This window comes from Ambystoma mexicanum, chromosome 5p (assembly GCF_040938575.1).
Source record: "Ambystoma mexicanum isolate Mex_15411 chromosome 5p, UKY_AmexF1_1, whole genome shotgun sequence".
In the NCBI taxonomy this organism is placed as follows: Eukaryota; Metazoa; Chordata; class Amphibia; order Caudata; family Ambystomatidae; genus Ambystoma; species Ambystoma mexicanum.
This window is the reverse complement of record NC_090930.1, coordinates 759,862,054-759,878,558: the sequence shown is the minus strand read 5'-3', so window position 1 is coordinate 759,878,558 and position 16,505 is coordinate 759,862,054.

Genomic DNA, 16,505 nt, shown 5'->3' with positions numbered 1-16,505 from the left:
GAGCCTGCGCTCCCATATATTCCCACAGACAAGGATACTTTGCAAGGCCAATTTCTAAAACAATCTTCATGGCAGAAGCCATGGTTGATGAGAGATGCTGGGCTAATTGGGTGGGGAGGTAATGTCCAGTCCACCTCCTGGCACCTGGGTTTGAGTTTACGTGCTGATAAGTGAATCGAATGTTACAGACATGGCACGAGCGTGCCAACCAATTGTAGAGGGCCTTATAGTTTGAAGACAAATGATAAACTGTGTACTTTACAAGTTTTAGGAGGTAGGCATAAGTTTTCCACCTGACAGTGGGCAGCAAATCCCAATCCTAGTCCCTATGCAATGTGTACTTACTTGTTCCCCTTAAGCCTATCACAGCCTTTGATAGGTTTCCTATTATTTCCCATGCAGTATGACATCACGTCTGACGTATTCTTTGCATATAAGGATGTTTTTTTGAGAAAATCGTCAAGAGCCTGAGCGAACGTCCGTTGATGTCCGTTGTAACCGCCCTGTTTTGGATAATTGTTAATAAAACAGTACCTTTGCCATCTTCCCGAGTTGGTTCCATTATTTGGACTCAGAATTAATGTGCAACCCCATCCATTGCATGCACGTTACTAAAGAGCCATATGCTCATGTGGTAGCGGTGCGGATGGTTGAAAAAGATCCAAACTAGTTTGTCTCCAGTGTTTCGGACGATCCGGCATCGTCCGCCATTAGCCGGAAGATCACAGGGTTTCCTGTGGGGAGCGGCGGATAGATTAAATTTGCAATAGGTGTGTTTGGGCCATGATATCTTGCACCCCCACTATCAAAAGGTATCCGGGCGTCCAGGGAGGGGTTAGATTGTGCATCTACATTGATTGGGAACAGATTAAACATAAAACAGGATGACCACTTGTGTCAGTGTGAGTTTACCCCAGGGAGGTAGGGGATGCGAATTACCATAGGTGTGTTCAGGCCATGATATATTGCACCCCCCACAATCAAAAGGTATGGGGGTGTCCCGGGAGGGGGTAGATGGTGCCTCTACATTGGTTGGGACCAGATTAAACATAAAACAGGATGACCACTTGCGTCAGTGTGAGTTAACCCCAGCGAGGTAGGGGATGCGAATTACCATAGGTGCATTCAGGCCATGATATCTTGCACCCCCCACAATCAAAAGGTATGGGGGTGTTCCGGGAGGGGCAATGGGACGCCTCTACATTGGTTAGGACCAGAGTAAACATAAAACAGGATGACCACTTGCGCTAGTGTGAAATACTCCAAGAGAAATAGGGGATGCGAATTACCATAGGTGTGTTCAGGCCATGACATCTTGCACCCCCCACAATCAAAAGGTATGGGGTGTTCCGGGAGGGGCAATGGGACGCCTCTACATTGGTTAGGACCAGAGTGAACATAAAACAGGATGACCAAATGCGCTAGTGTGAGTTTACCCCAGGGAGGTAGGGGATGCGAACTACCATAGGTGTGTTCAGGCCATGACATCTTGCACCCCGCACAATCAAAAGGTATGGGGGAGTCCAGGGAGGGGTTAGATGGTGCATCTACATTGATTGGGACCAGAGTAAACATAAAACAGGATGACCATTTGCACTAGTGTGAATAGCCCCAAGAGAAATAGGGGATGCAAATTACCACAGGTGCATTCAGGCCATGATATCTTGCACCCCCCACAATCAAAAGGCATGGGGACTCCAGGGAGGGGTTAGACTGTGCATCTACATTGATTGGAACCAGATTAAACATAAAACAGGATGACCACGTGCGCTAGTGTGAGTTAACCCCAGGGAGGTAGGGGATGCAAACTACCATAGGTGCATTCAGGCCATGACATCTTGCACCCCCCACAATCAAAAGGTATGGGGGTGTCCAGGGAGGGGCTAGGTGATGACTCTACATTGATTGGGACCAGATTAAACATACAGCCGGATGACCACGTGCGCTAGTGTGAGTTAACCCCAGTGAGGTAGGGGATGCAAACTACCATAGGTGCATTCAGGCCATGACATCTTGCACCCCCCACAATCAAAAGGTATGGGGGTGTCCAGGGAGGGGCTAGGTGATGACTCTACATTGATTGGGACCAGATTAAACATACAGCCGGATGACCACGTGCGCTAGTGTGAGTTAACCCCAGTGAGGTAGGGGATGCAAACTACCATAGGTGCATTCAGGCCATGACATCTTGCACCCCCCACAATCAAAAGGTATGGGGGTGTCCAGGGAGGGGTTAGATGGTGCATCTACATTGATTGGGACCAGATTAAACATAAAACAGGATGACCACTTGCACTAGTGTGAATAGCCCCAAGAGAAATAGTGGATGCAAATTACCATAGGTGCATTCAGGCCATGATATCTTGCACCCCCCACAATCAAAAGGTATGGGGGTGTTCCGGGAGGGGGTAGATGGTGCCTCTACATTTGTTGGGACCAGATTAAACATAAAACAGGATGACCACTTGCGCTAGTGTGAATAGCCCCAAGAGAAATAGGGGATGCAAATTCCCATAGGTGCATTCAGGCCATGATATCTTGCACCCCCCACAATCAAAAGGCATGGTGGTCTCCAGGGAGGGGTTAGATGGTGCATCTACATTGGTTGGGACCAGATTAAACATAAAACAGGATGACCACTTGCGTCAGTGTGAGTTAACCCCAGGGAGGTAGGGGATGCAACCTACCATAGGTGCATTCAGGCCATGATATCTTGCACCCCCCACAATCGAAAGGTATGGGGGTGTTCCGGGAGGGGTTAGGGGACACCTCTACATTGGTTAGGACCAGAGTAAACATAAACCAGGATGACCACGTGCGCTAGTGTCAATAGCCCCAAGAGAAATAGGGGATGCAAATTACCATAGGTGCATTCAGGCCATGATATCTTGCACCCCCCACAATCAAAAGGCATAGGGGTCTCCAGGGAGGGGCTAGGGGACGCCTCTATATTGGTTAGGACCGGATTAAACATACAGCAGGATGACCACGTGCGCTAGTGTGAGTTAACCCCAGGGAGGTAGGGGATGCGAACTACCATAGGTGTATTCAGGCCATGATATCTTGCACCCCCCACAATCGAAAGGTATGGGGGTGTTCCGGGAGGGGTTAGAGGATGCCTCTACATTGGTTAGGACCAGAGTAAACATAAACCAGGATGACCACTTGCGCTACTGTCAATAGCCCCAAGAGAAATAGGGGATGCAAATTACCATAGGTGCATTCAGGCCATGATATCTTGCACCCCCCACAATCAAAAGGCATAGGGGTCTCCAGGGAGGGGCTAGGAGACGCCTCTATATTGGTTAGGACCAGATTAATCATACAGCAGGATGACCACGTGCGCTAGTGTGAGTTAACCCCAGGGAGGTAGGGGATGTGAATTACCATAGGTGTGTTCAGGCCATGATATCTTGCACCCCCACAATCAAAAGGCATGGGGGTCTCCAGGAAGGGGTTAGATGGTGCATCTACATTGATTGGGACCAGAATAAACATAAAACAGGATGACCACTTGCACTAGTGTGAATAGCCCCAAGAGAAATAGGGGGTGCAAATTACCATAGGTGCATTCAGGCCATGATATCTTGCACCCCCCACAATCAAAAGGCATGGGGGTCTCCAGGGAAGGGTTAGATGGTGCATCTACATTGATTGGGACCAGATTAAACATAAAACAGGATGACCAAATGCGCTAGTGTGAGTTTACCCCAGGGAGGTAGGGGATGCGAACTACCATAGGTGTGTTCAGGCCATGATATCTTGCACCCCCACAATCAAAAGGTATGGGGTGTCCAGGGAGGGGCTAGGTGATGCCTCTACATTGATTGGGACCAGATTAAACATAGAGCAGGATGACCACGTGCGCTACTGTGAGTTAACCCCAGGGAGGTAGGGAATGCGAATTACCATAGTTTTGTTCAGGCCATGATATCTTGCACCCCCCACAATCAAAAGGCATGGGGGTCTCCAGGGAGAGGTTGGATGGTGCATCTACATTGATTGGGACCAGAGTAAACATAAAACAGGACGACCATTTGCACTAGTGTGAATAGCCCCAAGAGAAATAGGGGATGCAAATTACCACAGGTGCATTCAGGCCATGATATCTTGCACCCCCCACAATCAAAAGGCATGGGGACTCCAGGGAGGGTTTAGACTGTGCATCTACATTGATTGGAACCAGATTAAACATAAAACAGGATGACCACGTGCGCTAATGTGAGTTAACCCCAGGGAGGTAGGGGATGCAAACTACCATAGGTGCATTCAGGCCATGACATCTTGCACCCCCCACAATCAAAAGTTATGGGGGTGTCCAGGGAGGGGCTAGGTGATGACTCTACATTGATTGGGACCAGATTAAACATACAGCCGGATGACCACGTGCGCTAGTGTGAGTTAACCCCAGTGAGGTAGGGGATGCAAACTACCATAGGTGCATTCAGGCCATGACATCTTGCACCCCCCACAATCAAAAGGTATGGGGGTGTCCAGGGAGGGGTTAGATGGTGCATCTACATTGATTGGGACCAGATTAAACATAAAACAGGATGACCACTTGCACTAGTGTGAATAGCCCCAAGAGAAATAGGGGATGCAAATTACCATAGGTGCATTCAGGCCATGATATCTTGCACCCCCCACAATCAAAAGGTATGGGGGTTTTCCGGGAGGGGGTAGATGGTGCCTCTACATTTGTTGGGACCAGATTAAACATAAAACAGGATGACGCCTTGCGCTAGTGTGAATAGCCCCAAGAGAAATAGGGGATGCAAATTACCATAGGTGCATTCAGGCCATGATATCTTGCACCCCCCACAATCAAAAGGCATGGTGGTCTCCAGGGAGGGGTTAGATGGTGCATCTACATTGGTTGGGACCAGATTAAACATAAAACAGGATGACCACTTGCGTCAGTGTGAGTTAACCTCAGGGAGGTAGGGGATGCAACCTACCATAGGTGCATTCAGGCCATGATATCTTGCACCCCCCACAATCGAAAGGTATGGGGGTGTTCCGGGAGGGGTTAGGGGACACCTCTACATTTGTTAGGACCAGAGTAAACATAAACCAGGATGACCACTTGCGCTAGTGTCAATAGCCCCAAGAGAAATAGGGGATGCAAATTACCATAGGTGCATTCAGGCCATGATATCTTGCACCCCCCACAATCAAAAGGCATAGGGGTCTCCAGGGAGGGGCTAGGCGACGCCTCTATATTGGTTAGGACCAGATTAAACATACAGCAGGATGACCACGTGCGCTAGTGTGAGTTAACCCCAGGGAGGTAGGGGATGCGAACTACCATAGGTGTATTCAGGCCATGATATCTTGCACCCCCCACAATCGAAAGGTATGGGGGTGTTCCGGGAGGGGTTAGAGGATGCCTCTACATTGGTTAGGACCAGAGTAAACATAAACCAGGATGACCACTTGCGCTACTGTCAATAGCCCCAAGAGAAATAGGGGATGCAAATTACCATAGGTGCATTCGGGCCATGATATCTTGCACCCCCCACAATCAAAAGGCATAGGGGTCTCCAGGGAGGGGCTAGGAGACACCTCTATATTGGTTAGGACCAGATTAATCATACAGCAGGATGACCACGTGCGCTAGTGTGAGTTAACCCCAGGGAGGTAGGGGATGCGAATTACCATAGGTGTGTTCAGGCCATGACATCTTGCACCCCCCACAATCAAAAGGTATGGGGGTGTTCCGGGAGGGGCAATGGGACGCCTCTACATTGGTTAGGACCAGAGTAAACATAAAACAGGATGACCAAATGCGCTAGTGTGAGTTTACCCCAGGGAGGTAGGGGATGCGAACTACCATAGGTGTGTTCAGGCCATGACATCTTGCACCCCCCACAATCAAAAGGTATGGGGGTGTCCAGGGAGGGGTTAGATGGTGCATCTACATTGATTGGGACCAGAGTAAACATAAAACAGGATGACCATTTGCACTAGTGTGAATAGCCCCAAGAGAAATAGGGGATGCAAATTACCACAGGTGCATTCAGGCCATGATATCTTGCACCCCCCACAATCAAAAGGCATGGGGACTCCAGGGAGGGGTTAGACTGTGCATCTACATTGATTGGAACCAGATTAAACATAAAACAGGATGACCACGTGCGCTAGTGTGAGTTAACCCCAGGGAGGTAGGGGATGCAAACTACCATAGGTGCATTCAGGCCATGACATATTGCACCCCCCATAATCAAAAGGTATGGGGGTGTCCAGGGAGGGGCTAGGTGATGACTCTACATTGATTGGGACCAGATTAAACATACAGCCGGATGACCACGTGCGCTAGTGTGAGTTAACCCCAGTGAGGTAGGGGATGCAAACTACCATAGGTGCATTCAGGCCATGACATCTTGCACCCCCCACAATCAAAAGGTATGGGGGTGTCCAGGGAGGGGTTAGATGGTGCATCTACATTGATTGGGACCAGATTAAACATAAAACAGGATGACCACTTGCACTAGTGTGAATAGCCCCAAGAGAATTAGGGGATGCAAATTACCATAGGTGCATTCAGGCCATGATATCTTGCACCCCCCACAATCAAAAGGTATGGGGGTGTTCCGGGAGGGGGTAGATGGTGCCTCTACATTTGTTGGGACCAGATTAAACATAAAACAGGATGACCACTTGCGCTAGTGTGAATAGCCCCAAGAGAAATAGGGGATGCAAATTACCATAGGTGCATTCAGGCCATGATATCTTGCACCCCCCACAATCAAAAGGCATGGTGGTCTCCAGGGAGGGGTTAGATGGTGCATCTACATTGGTTGGGACCAGATTAAACATAAAACAGGATGACCACTTGCGTCAGTGTGAGTTAACCCCAGGGAGGTAGGGGATGCAACCTACCATAGGTGCATTCAGGACATGATATCTTGCACCCCCCACAATCGAAAGGTATGGGGGTGTTCCGGGAGGGGTTAGGGGACACCTCTACATTGGTTAGGACCAGAGTAAACATAAACCAGGATGACCACTTGCGCTAGTGTCAATAGCCCCAAGAGAAATAGGGGATGCAAATTACCATAGGTGCATTCAGGCCATGATATCTTGCACCCCCCACAATCAAAAGGCATAGGGGTCTCCAGGGAGGGGCTAGGGGACGCCTCTATATTGGTTAGGACCAGATTAAACATACAGCAGGATGACCACGTGCGCTAGTGTGAGTTTACCCCAGGGAGGTAGGGGATGCGAACTACCATAGGTGTATTCAGGCCATGATATCTTGCACCCCCCACAATCGAAAGGTATGGAGGTGTTCCGGGAGGGGTTAGAGGATGCCTCTACATTGGTTAGGACCAGAGTAAACATAAACCAGGATGACCACTTGCGCTACTGTCAATAGCCCCAAGAGAAATAGGGGATGCAAATTACCATAGGTGCATTCAGGCCATGATATCTTGCACCCCCCACAATCAAAAGGCATAGGGGTCTCCAGGGAGGGGCTAGGAGACGCCTCTATATTGGTTAGGACCAGATTAATCATACAGCAGGATGACCACGTGCGCTAGTGTGAGTTAACCCCAGGGAGGTAGGGGATGCGAATTACCATAGGTGTGTTCAGGCCATGATATCTTGCACCCCCACAATCAAAAGGCATGGGGGTCTCCAGGAAGGGGTTAGATGGTGCATCTACATTGATTGGGACCAGAATAAACATAAAACAGGATGACCACTTGCACTAGTGTGAATAGCCCCAAGAGAAATAGGGGGTGCAAATTACCATAGGTGCATTCAGGCCATGATATCTTGCACCCCCCACAATCAAAAGGCATGGGGGTCTCCAGGGAAGGGTTAGATGGTGCATCTACATTGATTGGGACCAGATTAAACATAAAACAGGATGACCAAATGCGCTAGTGTGAGTTTACCCCAGGGAGGTAGGGGATGCGAACTACCATAGGTGTGTTCAGGCCATGATATCTTGCACCCCCACAATCAAAAGGTATGGGGGTGTCCAGGGAGGGGCTAGGTGATGCCTCTACATTGATTGGGACCAGATTAAACATACAGCAGGATGACCACGTGCGCTACTGTGAGTTAGCCCCAGGGAGGTAGTGAATGCGAATTACCATAGTTGTGTTCAGGCCATGATATCTTGCACCCCCACAATCAAAAGGTATGGGGGTGTCCAGGGAGGGGCTAGGTGATGCCTCTACATTGATTGGGACCAGATTAAACATACAGCAGGATGACCACGTGCGCTACTGTGAGTTAGCCCCAGGGAGGTAGGGAATGCGAACTACCATAGGTGTGTTCAGGCCATGATATCTTGCACCCCCACAATCAAAAGGTATGGGGGTGTCCAGGGAGGGGCTAGGTGATGCCTCTACATTGATTGGGACCAGATTAAACATACAGCAGGATGACCACGTGCGCTACTGTGAGTTAGCCCCAGGGAGGTAGGGGATGCAAATTACCACAGGTGCATTCAGGCCATGATATCTTGCACCCCCCACAATCAAAAGGCATGGGGACTCCAGGGAGGGGTTAGACTGTGCATCTACATTGATTGGAACCAGATTAAACATAAAACAGGATGACCACGTGCGCTAGTGTGAGTTAACCCCAGGGAGGTAGGGGATGCAAACTACCATAGGTGCATTCAGGCCATGACATCTTGCACCCCCCACAATCAAAAGGTATGGGGGTGTCCAGGGAGGGGCTAGGTGATGACTCTACATTGATTGGGACCAGATTAAACATACAGCCAGATGACCACGTGCGCTAGTGTGAGTTAACCCCAGTGAGGTAGGGGATGCAAACTACCATAGGTGCATTCAGGCCATGACATCTTGCACCCCCCACAATCAAAAGGTATGGGGGTGTCCAGGGAGGGGTTAGATGGTGCATCTACATTGATTGGGACCAGATTAAACATAAAACAGGATGACCACGTGCACTAGTGTGAATAGCCCCAAGAGAAATAGGGGATGCAAATTACCATAGGGGCATTCAGGCCATGATATCTTGCACCCCCCACAATCAAAAGGTATGGGGGTTTTCCGGGAGGGGGTAGATGGTGCCTCTACATTTGTTGGGACCAGATTAAACATAAAACAGGATGACCACTTGCGCTAGTGTGAATAGCCCCAAGAGAAATAGGGGATGCAAATTACCATAGGTGCATTCAGGCCATGATATCTTGCACCCCCCACAATCGAAAGGTATGGGGGTGTTCCGGGAGGGGTTAGGGGACACCTCTATATTGGTTAGGACCAGATTAAACATACAGCAGGATGACCACGTGCGCTAGTGTGAGTTAACCCCAGGGAGGTAGGGGATGCAAACTACCATAGGTGTATTCAGGCCATGATATCTTGCACCCCCCACAATCGAAAGGTATGGGGGTGTTCCGGGAGGGGTTAGAGGATGCCTCTACATTGGTTAGGACCAGAGTAAACATAAACCAGGATGACCACTTGCGCTACTGTCAATAGCCCCAAGAGAAATAGGGGATGCAAATTACCATAGGTGCATTCAGGCCATGATATCTTGCACCCCCCACAATCAAAAGGCATAGGGGTCTCCAGGGAGGGGCTAGGAGACGCCTCTATATTGGTTAGGACCAGATTAATCATACAGCAGGATGACCACGTGCGCTAGTGTGAGTTAACCCCAGGGAGGTAGGGGATGCGAATTACCATAGGTGTGTTCAGGCCATGATATCTTGCACCCCACAATCAAAAGGCATGGGGGTCTCCAGGAAGGGGTTAGATGGTGCATCTACATTGATTGGGACCAGAATAAACATAAAACAGGATGACCACTTGCACTAGTGTGAATAGCCCCAAGAGAAATAGGGGGTGCAAATTACCATAGGTGCATTCAGGCCATGATATCTTGCACCCCCCACAATCAAAAGGCATGGGGGTCTCCAGGGAAGGGATAGATGGTGCATCTACATTGATTGGGACCAGATTAAACATAAAACAGGATGACCAAATGCGCTAGTGTAAGTTTACCCCAGGAAGGTAGGGGATGCGAACTACCATAGGTGTGTTCAGGCCATGACATCTTGCACCCCCACAATCAAAAGGTATGGGGGTGTCCAGGGAGGGGCTAGGTTATGCCTCTACATTGATTGGGACCAGATTAAACATACAGCAGGATGACCACGTGCGCTACTGTGAGTTAATCCCAGGGAGGTAGGGAATGCGAATTACCATAGTTGTGTTCAGGCTATGACATCTTGCACCCCCCACAATCAAAAGGTATGGGGGTGTCCAGGGAGGGGTTAGATGGTGCATCTACATTGATTGGGACCAGATTAAACATAAAACAGGATGACCACTTGCACTAGTGTGAATAGCCCCAAGAGAAATAGGGGATGCAAATTACCATAGGTGCATTCAGGCCATGATATCTTGCACCCCCCACAATCAAAAGGTATGGGGGTGTTCCGGGAGGCGGTAGATGGTGCCTCTACATTGGTTGGGACCAGATTAAACATAAAACAGGATGACCACTTGCGTCAGTGTGAGTTAACCCCAGTGAGGTAGGGGATGCAAACTACCATAGGTGCATTCAGGCCATGATATCTTGCACCCCCCACAATCAAAAGGTATGGGGGTGTCCAGGGAGGGGTTAGATGGTGCATCTACATTGATTGGGACCAGATTAAACATAAAACAGGATGACCACTTGCACTAGTGTGAATAGCCCCAAGAGAAATAGGGGATGCAAATTACCATAGGTGCATTCAGGCCATGATATCTTGCACCCCCCACAATCAAAAGGTATGGGGGTGTTCCGGGAGGGGGTAGATGGTGCCTCTACATTTGTTGGGACCAGATCAAACATAAAACAGGATGACCACTTGCGCTAGTGTGAATAGCCCCAAGAGAAATAGGGGATGCAAATTACCATAGGTGCATTCAGGCCATGATATCTTGCAGCCCCCACAATCAAAAGGTATGGGGGTGTCCAGGGAGGGGCTAGGTGATGCCTCTACATTGATTGGGACCAGATTAAACATACAGCCGGATGACCCCGTGCGCTAGTGTGAGTTAACCCCAGGGAGGTAGGGGAAGCGAACTAGCATAGGTGCATTCAGGCCATGACATCTTGCACCCCCCACAATCAAAAGGTATGGGGGTGTCCAGGGAGGGGTTAGATGGTGCATCTACATTGATTGGGACCAGAGTAAACATAAAACAGGATGACAATTTGCACTAGTGTGAATAGCCCCAAGAGAAATAGGGGATGCAAATTACCACAGGTGCATTCAGGCCATGATATCTTGCACCCCCCACAATCAAAAGGCATGGGGACTCCAGGGAGGGGTTAGACTGTGCATCTACATTGATTGGAACCAGATTAAACATAAAACAGGATGACCACGTGCGCTAGTGTGAGTTAACCCCAGGGAGGTAGGGGATGCAAACTACCATAGGTGCATTCAGGCCATGACATCGTGCACCCCCCACAATCAAAAGGTATGGGGGTGTCCAGGGAGGGGCTAGGTGATGACTCTACAGTGATTGGGACCAGATTAAACATACAGCCGGATGACCACGTGCGCTAGTGTGAGTTAACCCCAGTGAGGTAGGGGATGCAAACTACCATAGGTGCATTCAGGCCATGACATCTTGCACCCCGCACAATCAAAAGGTATGGGGGTGTCCAGGGAGGGGTTAGATGGTGCATCTACATTGATTGGGACCAGATTAAACATAAAACAGGATGACCACTTGCACTAGTGTGAATAGCCCCAAGAGAAATAGGGGATACAAATTACCATAGGTGCATTCAGGCCATGATATCTTGCACCCCCCACAATCAAAAGGTATGGGGGTGTTCCGGGAGGGGGTAGATGGTGCCTCTACATTTGTTGGGACCAGATTAAACATAAAACAGGATGACCACTAGCGCTAGTGTGAATAGCCCCAAGAGAAATAGGGGATGCAAATTACCATAGGTGCATTCAGGCCATGATATCTTGCACCCCCCACAATCAAAAGGCATGGTGGTCTCCAGGGAGGGGTTAGATGGTGCATCTACATTGGTTGGGACCAGATTAAACATAAAACAGGATGACCACTTGCGTCAGTGTGAGTTAACCCCAGGGAGGTAGGGGATGCAACCTACCATAGGTGCATTCAGGCCATGATATCTTGCACCCCCCACAATCGAAAGGTATGGGGGTGTTCCAGGAGGGGTTAGGGGACACCTCTACATTGGTTAGGACCAGAGTAAACATAAACCAGGATGACCACTGGCGCTAGTGTCAATAGCCCCAAGAGAAATAGGGGATGCAAATTACCATAGGTGCATTCAGGCCATGATATCTTGCACCCCCCACAATCAAAAGGCATAGGGGTCTCCAGGGAGGGGCTAGGGGACGCCTCTATATTGGTTAGGACCAGATTAAACATACAGCAGGATGACCACGTGCACTAGTGTGAGTTAACCCCAGGGAGGTAGGGGATGCGAACTACCATAGGTGTATTCAGGCCATGATATCTTGCACCCCCCACAATCGAAAGGTATGGGGGTGTTCCGGGAGGGGTTAGAGGATGCCTCTACATTGGTTAGGACCAGAGTAAACATAAACCAGGATGACCACTTGCGCTACTGTCAATAGCCCCAAGAGAAATAGGGGATGCAAATTACCATAGGTGCATTCAGGCCATGATATCTTGCACCCCCCACAATCAAAAGGTATGGGGGTGTTCCGGGAGGCGGTAGATGGTGCCTCTACATTGGTTGGGACCAGATTAAACATAAAACAGAACAGGATGACCACTTGCACTAGTGTGAATAGCCCCAAGAGAAATAGGGGATGCAAATTACCATAGGTGCATTCAGGCCATGATATCTTGCACCCCCCACAATCAAAAGGTATGGGGGTGTTCCGGGAGGGGCTAGGGGGATGCCTCTATATTGGTTAGGACCAGAGTAAACATAAAACAGGATGACCACTTGCGCTAGTGTGAATTACCCCAAGAGAAATAGGGGATGCAAATTACCATAGGTGCATTCAGGCCATGATATCTTGCACCCCCCCACAATCAAAAGGTATGGGGATGTTCCGGGAGGGGGTAGATGGTGCCTCTACATTTGTTGGGACCAGATTAAACATAAAACAGGATGACCACTTGCGCTAGTGTGAATAGCCCCAAGAGAAATAGGGGATGCAAATTACCATAGGTGCATTCAGGCCATGATATCTCGCACCCCCTACAATCAAAAGGCATGGTGGTCTCCAGGGAGGGGTTAGATGTTGCATCTACATTGGTTGGGACCAGATTAAACATAAAACAGGATGACCACTTGCGTCAGTGTGAGTTAACCCCAGGGAGGTAGGGGATGCAACCTACCATAGGTGCATTCAGGCCATGATATCTTGCACCCCCCACAATCGAAAGGTATGGGGGTGTTCCGGGAGGGGTTAGGGGACACCTCTACATTGGTTGGGACCAGATTAAACATAAAACAGGATGACCACTTGCGTCAGTGTGAGTTAACCCCAGGGAGGTAGGGGATGCGAACTACCATAGGTGTATTCAGGCCATGATATCTAGCACCCCCCACAATCAAAAGGTATGGGGGTGTCCAGGGCGATGTTAGATGGTGCCTCTACTTCGTTTGGGACCAGATTAAACATAAAACAGGATGACCACTTTTGTTAGTGTGAGCTAACCCCAGGGAGGCAGGGGATGCAAAATGACCATAAGTGCATTCAGGCCATGATATCTTGCACCCCCACAATCAAGGGGTATGGAGGTATCCAGGGAAGGGCTAGGTGGTGCCTCTACATCATTTGGGACCAGAGTAAACATAAAACAGGATGTGTGTTACAGGTTTTGTGAATTACCATAGTTGCGTTCAGGCCATGATATCATGCACCCCAACAATGAAAAGGTATGGGGGTGTCAAGGGAGGAGGTAGGTGGTGCCGATACATTGGTAGGGACCAGATTAAACGTTAAACAGGATGACGACTTGTGTCATTGTGAGTTAACCCCAGGGAGACAGGGGATGCAAATTACCATAATACATGTAGGGGGGCTGATCGTGTCTCTCCCAGCATATATATGAGGTGAAAATGGGGTTGAAATAAAAAAGTCAACATTTTGGGGGTCATAGTAATTGGGGCACAGTAATCAGATAGATCAGTCTTGGAAGCAGACACAGAATTGATAGTTGTAGCTGTAAGGGGAAGGGGATCTTTCGGTTGGAAATGCCCCATTGTAGTGTGTGATGGCTGAATGCACGCCGAAGAACAGCGCTGCTGAGGACAAAAGGAAAGGAATTACACAGACTCTCACCAGTCTGCATTTCATCCCCATACAAACAGCCCAAACCTTAGGTAGGGGGCTTGAGCCTCATTAACCCAGTGGTGTTGTAGCCATGACATAGCGCAGCCCATACCAGTAACTTGCAGCAGTGTGTGATAATGTGCACAGTTTACCAAGCCGCGGGTGAACAGGGAGCTTAACACCAATTACGTAAAATACTGTTGACTTCCCTTCCCAATAACACATGCTGAAGGGAGACCCTACCATGCACCCCCCTGCATTATGACAGAGTTGTGTGACTGAGCCCAACCTCCCCCTTTATCCTTAAGAGAGACTCCTGCAGTGATTTCTCGTGCTTTGATGTTGGAATCAAATATAGAAAGGTTAATTATGCCATAAAAAATGTTTAAGCGCCCCATCTACTGTAACAGTACAAACTTTCTTATTATTATACCATTTAAGATAATAACATGTGCGCCCTATCTGCTGTCACAGTACAACCTTTCTTATTTTGGCTGTAGTGTGATGTTGGAATAAAATATAGAAAGGTTAATTATGCCATAAAACATGTTTAAGTGCCCCATCTACTGTAACAGTACAACCTTTCTTATTATTATACCATTTAAAATAATAACATGTGCGCAAATGTACAACTGAGCGAATGCTAGGCTCCCAGACTTTGCACAGTATTAAAAAAAAAAACAACAACATGGGAAGCCGTATATTATACCATACTGTATGATATTCGGCTTCCCATGACAGAGTGAAGGCTCTGAAACAACGCCCACCTGGTAGCTCTGGCCAATCCCTGAACAGAGATGTTGGAAGGCGGGCTGTAGGCGGGCTATAACATTAGCTTTTCATTTCGGGCTGCATGTATGGCTGTAGCCATCAAGTGGGCGTGACTCCGAAGATTGCCGAACACTGCCTCCCACAATCTACCATGGGAGGCAGGATAGCATACAACACCGCCATCGGATGGAGCGTAGGGCCAGTCTCTTTTTTCCATATGCACTCAGCCCAGGCATCCTGCCTCGTGCTTCCACTTCTGACCGCCAGCTCTCTCCCCCCTTAGGGTGGCCAACTCTTTGATAGTCTTTACCGGGACACTTGCCCACAAGGCGGGGATGACGTCACAACGTCGTTCACGTTTGGCCCGCCCTTTTTTAATTTACATTTTTTTAATGGCTCTTAATTCCTGGCTAAATTGAAATGCAACAGGTTTGTCCTTGGGAGGTGATGGTCACGCTTTTTAACTGCAAACATGACCATCACGACCCCAGGAACAAAGCATTAGCATTTGAATTAAGCCAGGTGTCACAGCGTTACAGCTCGACCTGCAGGCTCAAAAGGAGCCTGGGCCCCGGAGCCACCCAGAGAAATAAAGCAGCAGGTGGCAGCACCATGCTGTGTAAATGGCCACTTCAGTTTGCAGAGTGGCTGTGCTGAAGGCAGATTGTCTGGACAAAAGTCGGGTCAACCTGCGTCCCACACAGCCACTCTGCAAACTGCAGGACAGAATCCCTAATTGCGGGACAATCCCGCGAAATCCGGGACAGTTGGCCACCCTAGCCTCAGGGCTCCTAGCTTTCCGGGCCGCAGTTCTCCAGAGCTACTGTAGGATTCGGGCTCACACTCACTTAGTTTATGCCAGATCGCTTCCTTTGCTCATACACAAAGTTATAACTTAATTATTTATCTGATGGTGGATTTTAATGACGATTGTTAGGGAGAATTCTCTGTTTAGGCTGAATTTCCTAACCTAGTGAGTCCTCCAGCAGCTTTGCTGGATTTTTGGGGTTTATTTCTTTCTCCTGCCAAGAGTGAGACTCTTTTACCCTCACTCTTGGGCATGATTTGAGTGTGTTTCTTTGAATCTAGATGTGTTTAATGGGCTATGGGGTCTTTTACCCCATAGTGCTTCATGTGTTTTTGTGATGTGTGTTACACAGCACCCTCAGTGCTTAGTGACACACTTGGGTGTCATAGTGACCCCCCAGTATAGACTCCATACCCTGGGACTGACTACTGTCTCCCAGGGCATGTAAAGTCACCATTGACTTTACTAGTCTTAAATTCTGAACCGAACCAGTACAAACCATCATATTGTGGACGTACTGGCTGGGGCAATTCAATTGCCCCAGGGTCTGTTAGTCGAGGGGGCACGTCTCCGTACCCCCCTGATCGAGTTTTGGCTGGTGGCAGTGGATACTACTTTTTATATTCAACC